Genomic DNA, 7,449 nt, shown 5'->3' with positions numbered 1-7,449 from the left:
AGATCATTGTTGGTGAGGTCGGAGCTCACTATTACCATGGGCCAGTCGAGAGTACGACGCTAGTTCTAAGCCCTGATGAGTTAGGAGTTCTTTTTAGCTGAGAGGACCTTCCACCAAGTCCTACCAGGCTATGGAGTAGCTAGATATCCACCTCCACTCGGCTTGTCATTATGATGGATGATCCAGCTTATGCGACAGGCTCCTTTGATGCGTATGTGGACACCAACATGGATTATGTCGCTTGGTTTGTAGCGGCCTCTACGGGGCCTATCATGGGAGGTGTCCCTATGAGTAAGGGCCGAGTGTAAGGGGGCATTACTCGCACCCAGGTAGCTTCTAGAGCGGAGTGGAGCATGTACAGAGGCTTTGTAGGCTAGAGTGACAGAGCTTGAGATTGCTGCTACCACTAAGGGGCACACATGTAGGAGGAGACTGCTCGGCCATTAGCTCGAAAGTGGGAGCTTTGGCAAAGGGATAGAGAGGCTTATGCTACTATTGTAGAGAGAGAAAGGTATCAGCATCAAAGTAAGCTAGCCATGCTTCCTGGATATACCATGGTTTTGATAGGAGAGTTATGGGGGATCGTATTCAGGTTCTGCCTCCACCTAATATTCCCAGCTAGGGGCCCATTATTCCCTCGTACATGCTCGGGTATATGCCAACTCCTCCAGGTCTGCCGAGCAGTTGGGATTCTTTCTGCTCAGGCTCAAGGGCCCTCTCAAGATTTAGGATACACTCTAGGCACTTCAGGCGGTGCGGGTCCTTCCATCGGCCCTTTAGTAGGCAATGACGAGGACGATGATGATGATACCGACCAGTATTTCAAGGGTGATGACTCTCTGTAGGGTTAGCCATTTGTTGTAGCATTATGTAGCCCCTGTGTGGACATGTATGTAATTTTCATGTATCTTGTAGACATTGCCGCATGGTGGGCTAATTATGTATATATATTATGTATCGCCTCTTGGTAGGCTTGGACAGGTGTGTATTATGTTGTCCCACAGTGGGCCTTGATGTATGACATTATCTTTTAGCTTCATGATGTATGTATAAAACAATGCCTCTTGTTAGGACTTATATGTATGATTTTGAGAGAGATCCTTTAAGAGGGCCGTAAACATATGCAAAACAATGCCTCTAATTAGGACTTACATCCATAACTCTAGAAATTGCCTATCAAAGGGTTGCTGACATAGAAAAATCACCTTTGAGAGGGCTGCCAAATGTAGGAGAAACAATGCCTCTAATTAGGACTTACATGTTCAACTCTAGATGAATCACCTTTGAGAGGGTTCTAAACCTATGTAAGGAGCAATGCCTTTTGGGTAGGGCATGCATAGTTCTAGACAATGCCTTTGAGAGGGCTGTAAACATATGCAAAACAATTCCTCTAATTAGGACTTACATCCATAACTCTGGAAATTGCCTATCAAAGGGTTGCTGACATAGAAAAATCACCTTTGAGAGGGCTGCCAAATGTAGGAGAAACAATGCCTCTAATTAGGACTTACATGTTCAACTCTAGATGAATCACCTTTGAGAGGGTTGTAAACCTATGTAAGGAGCAATGCCTTTTGGGTAGGGCATGCATAGTTCTAGACAATGCCTTTAAGAGGGCTGATGTATAACTTTAGGAAAAGTGCCTTTAAGAGGGATACTGATGTAGGAGAAACAATGCTTCTGATTAGGACTTATATGTATAACTCTAGATAAATTGCCTTTAAGAGGGCCGTAGACATAGAAACATCACCTTCAAGAGGGCTGTTGAATGTAGGAGAAACAAGGCCTCTAATTAGGACTTACATGTTCAACTCTAGATAAATCACCTTTAAGAAGGCCGTAAACATATGTGAGGAGAAATGCCTATTGGGTAGGGCTTACATGCATAGTTCTGGAAACTACCTTTGAAAAGGCCGATGCATAACTTTAGGAAAAGTGCCTTTCAGAGGGCTACTGGCATATGTGAGGAGCAATTCCTTTCGGGTAGGGCTTACATGCAGGATTCTAGACACTGCCTTTAAGAGGGCTACTGAAAACAATGCCACTGACTAGGACTTACATGTATAATTCTAGATGACACCTTTAAAAGGGCTTCTATTGTATGCAAGAAACAATGCCTCTAGGTAGGACTTACATGTACTATTCCGGATATCGCCTTTAAAAGGCCTAAAGATGTATGTATGCACAATCGCATTTTGTCAAAGATGGTGGCTTTGAACTAGCTTATGTCACACTCATTCGTATTGCACCATGATTTCACAAGTTTACCAGTGGGTTTCGACATTGATTGTCCTGCTGGGAGAGAGGGAAATGAGAGATTGCACGAAATAAATTGCCCTAGTTTAGGGTTTCATACGATTCTCGACATGAAGAATACATCCTTGATGGGACGGTCCCATTTTGGCATATTGAGGGAACCACGCAAAATAAAACTAGCCCAGCATAGGTTTTGTGCAGTTCTTGGCATGAGGGGAAAAAATTCCTGGCAGGACAGACCTATTAGAAAATCTGGTTTTCTATCTTATACAAAACACACAGCGGAAGCAACAAACATGGATTTATTTCGTTCATGATTGATAGCATACGCTATGTAAGTTTCAGAATTTAAGAACAAGATAGTGTACCCTAGTGTGGTGAAATTCAAAACAAAAGATTATAAGTACTTAGGAACACTTTTAATCTTCACTCCAATTCCACTTTACACCAAAGAAGTTGTTGGAAAAAACTGGTTTTGTATCTCATACAAAACACATAGTGGAGCAACAAACAAGGATCTATTTCATTCATGATTAATAACGTGCACTATGTAAATTTCAGAATTTAAGAACAAGATAGCGTACCTTGGTGTGGAGAAATTCAAAACCAAAGATTAGAAGTACTCGGGAACACTTTTAATCTTCACTCCAATTCCACTTTACGCCCAAGATGTGTGGTCTCTCAATCAATTTTCAAAGGGAGAATGAAAGTGTGTCTCACTCTCACATACGTACCATTTCTTATATTTCTAATAAAAATTTTGTATGTTTCTCCCTTTATAACTAACTGATTATCTAATTGGTCTGACCTATTGGGCCTTTCCAATTGGGCTTTAGTGTGTGGCTTGGAGTGGGACCAAAAGGGACCAATAAGACACTAGCTCCAATGGGTCTTGGGCTTTTCCATCAACTCTTGACAAGTTCAAAGTTACCATTAATTATATTTGATACCACTATATAAATATAATTGTACTCTAGGCCTTATTAATAAATTATATCCCAAGACTTTATTATACATGCAACCCCTTCATAAAATATTCGTAGTAATATAAAGTCATGAATATAGACTGTCACTTTAAAATTACTACATCTTAATCCTTGAGTACCCAGTTTAATCCTTTAAGATTATTAATCATATATTTATGAAATCCAATTTCATAAATATATACTTTAGTAACTTCTTACTAAAGTGGTTAGACCTAACACTCTGAATAACCAAACCGATTAAACTTATCTCAAAGGAATATTTTATATCTCCGTTAGGAGATTATGAATTTCATCTTGAGAATATATGTTCCATCAACACTAAATGTGGCTGCCCAACATACTGAGGTTTTGACCGTTACTTTAGATCTCACTCCTGATATATCAAAGTAACCTACACTTCATGATCAGGTCCATTCTTCTCTCAGGATTAAGAGTTCATGTAAATAGAAGTCGTGAGATTTATCATTCATTTGACAGTCATTAGGAGAATTATAAATTTCACAGCGGTCCTATTCAATATGTCTTAACTCTTAAAACATATCAACTAGAAGTCCCCACTTCTATGATCAAGACAAATCATCTTAGTTGATACGTTATAGTCTTCGCAGATGAAATGCCCAATTTCATCACCGACTACGAACTATAAATTCTGAGTTTACAAAGAACTTGTGATTTATATCTTTTGTGACTAAATGACATACTATGCATCTCATGGACTATATGATAATGTCCAAATATTCATGTTACCATTATTTTAGATAATAATAAAATAACTTTATTAATCACAACATTAAGTCATACATAATGTCATACATAGCATCATACAATAGGATTTAAGGGTACACATCCTAACAGAAGTGTGGTCTCTTAATTAGTTTCCCAAGGAGAATAATAAAGTAGCTTCATTAACACATACACACCATTTAACAATGATGTGTCTCTCTAAATTTTTTTTGTATGTTTCTTCCTTTATATCTAATTGATTATCTAATTGGGTTGGCCTATTGGGCCTTTCCAATTGGGCTTTAGTGTGTGGCTTGGAGTGGAACCAAAAGGGACCAATAAGACACAAGCTCCAATGGGCTTTGAGTTTTTCTATCAACTCTTGACAAGTCCAAAGTTACCATTAATTATATTTAATACCACTATATAAATATAATTGCACTCTAGGCGTTATTAATAAATTATATCCCAAGACTTTATTATACATGTAACCCCTTCATCAAATATTCGTAGTAATACAAAGTCATGAAAATAGACTGCCATTTTGAAGATTCTTACATCTTAATCCTTAAGTACCCGGTTTAATTTTTTAAGTTATTCATCATATATTTATGAAATCCAATTTCATAAATATATACTTTAGTATCTCCTTATTAAAGTGGTTAGGCCTAACACTCTGAATAACCAAACGAATTAAACTTATCTCAAGGGAATATTTTATATCTCCGTTAAGAGATTATGAATTCCATCTTGAGAATATATCTTCCATCAACACTAAATGTGGCTGCCCAACATACTGAGGTTTTGATCGTGAGTTTTGATCATGAGTTTAGATCTCACTCTTGATATATCAAAGCAACCTACATTTCATGATCAGGTCCATTATCCTCTCAGGATTAAGAGTTCATGTAAATAGAAGTCGTGAGATTTATTATTCATTTCACAGTCGTTAGGAGAATAATAAATATCGTTGCGATCCAGTTCAATATGTCTTAACTCTTAAAACATATCAAAATACCAACTAGAAGTCTCCACTTCTATGATCAACACAAATCATCGTAGGTGATATGTTATAGTCTTCGCAGATGAAATGCCCAATTTCATCATCGACTATGAACTATAATTCTGAGTTTACAAAGAACTTGTGATTTATATCTTCCGTGACTTTTCACATAAATCACATACTATGCATCTCATGGATTATATGATAATGTCCAAATATTCATGTTACCATTATTTTAGATAATAATAAAACAATTTTATTAATTACAATATTAGGTCATATATAATGTCATACATAACATCATACAATAGGATTTAAGGGTACACATCCTAATAATCTCCCATTTGCCCAAAAGACTATTGTACACTAGTCTAACTCTCATTCCCTCCAAATGTGACTCAAAAGTCCTTTGGGGCAAGGTTTTGGTAAAGGGATCCGCTAGATTACTTGCACTATCAATGTTTGCTACTACTACATCTCCTCGAGCAACAATGTCTCGAATAATGTGATACTTTCTCTTAATGTGCTATCCTTTCTTGTGATTCCTTGGATCCTTGGATTGTGCAACTGCTTCACTATTGTCGCAAAACAATGTAATAGGAACTTGCTCCACTCTCACAACATCAAGATCAAAAAGGAATTTCTCGAGCCAAATAGCTTCCTTTGCTGCTTCACAAGCAGCAACATATTTAGCTTCCATGGTGGAGTCCACAATACAAGATTGCCTAACACTCCTCCAACTTATGGCTCCACCTCCTAAGGTGAACACACAACCTAAAGTGGACTTTCTAAAATCAAGATCTGACTAAAAATCTGAATCTGTATAACCAATGGGAATCAAATCCTCACTATGTTAAACAAGCATATAATCTCTAGTTCTTTGTAGATACTTGAGAATATGCTTTACAACTTGCCAATGTTTAAGTCCTAGATCTGATTGATATTGGCTGACCATGCCAACCGAATAACAAATATCTGGTCTAGTACATAGCATGGCATACATGAGATTTCGCACTCTAGAAGCATAAGGAACTTGTCTCATTATATTTTGTTCCTCAAGAGTCTTAGGCCTTTAGTCATCAGACAAAGGAACTCCATGTCTAAAAGGAAGTAATCTTTTCTTGGAGTTTTACATGCTAAACCGTTCTAGAACCTTATCTATATACCCAGTTTGTGATAAACCTAACATCTTATTCTTGCGATCTCGCCAAAGCTTGATCCCTAGAATAAAGTTAGCTTCACCCAAGTCCTTCATTTCAAATTGGCTTGACAACCAAACCTTTACCAATGACATTATCCCTACATCATTTCCAATTAGTAGAATATCATCAACATAAAGCACTAGGGACATTACTATTTTATCTTGATGTCTTTTGCACACACATGGTTCATCAAGATTTTGTTCAAAACCAAATGATTTGATTGTTTATCAAATCTAATGTTCCATGACCTAGATACTTGCTTAAGTCAATAAATGGACCTTTTCAACTTGCATACCATATGCTCTTGGTTCTTTGCTATGAAACCTTCCGGTTGCATCATATAGATTTCTTCTTCAAGATTGCCATTAAGGAATTAAATCTTGACATCCATTTGCCAAATCTCATAATCATAATGAGCAGCATTGGATACGAGAATTCTGATACATATAAGCATGGCTACTGGCGAAAAAGTTTCATCATAATCAATACCTTCTTTTTGTGTATACCCTTTCGCCACTAGTATTACTTTAGAGGTTTCAACATTTTCATCTATCCCTCTCTTCCTCTTGTAAACCCATTTGCAACCAATAGGTTTAATTCCATTAGGTGCCTTTACAAGATCCCATACTTGATTGTAATACATAGAATCCAATTTAGATTTCATAGCTTGGACCCAATGATGTGTATCTATATCATTCATTGCCTCTTCATTAGTGTAGGGATCTGATTCAGCCTCTTCTAGGATAGCTTCATAAGTTTTTCCCAAACCTATAAATCTTATAGGAGGCCAAACAATTCTCCCACTACGACGAGGCACCTGTGTACTAGTCATCTCATAAGTAATGTCTTATGGTGTATCTTATACACCAACATCATCCCTAGTTTCATCCATTGGTTGTTCAACTACAGGTTCATTCATTTCAGCCAAAACAACTCTACTTCTAGGAGTATAATCATTCATATAGTCATTTTTCAAGAATTTGGCATTTGTGCTAACAAACACCTTATTATCCTTATGACTATAGAATAAACCTCCAACAGTTGCTTTTGGTTACCCTACAAAGAATACCACTTCTATTTTAGACTGTAACTTGTCAGACTTTCCTTTCAACACATGTGCTGAACAACCCTAAATATGGAGATGTCTTATACTAGGCTTACGCCGCGTCCATAACTCTATAGGTGTTTTAGGAATAGACTTCGAATGTACTAAATTCAGAAGATACATTGCAGTACTTAAGGCATATCTCCAAAAGGAAATTGGTAGAGTCAAAAAACT

Source organism: Castanea sativa, chromosome 8, assembly GCF_040712315.1.
Source record: "Castanea sativa cultivar Marrone di Chiusa Pesio chromosome 8, ASM4071231v1".
In the NCBI taxonomy this organism is placed as follows: Eukaryota; Viridiplantae; Streptophyta; class Magnoliopsida; order Fagales; family Fagaceae; genus Castanea; species Castanea sativa.
The sequence above is the reverse complement of the archived record's forward strand: the minus strand, read 5'-3'. Positions refer to the sequence as shown.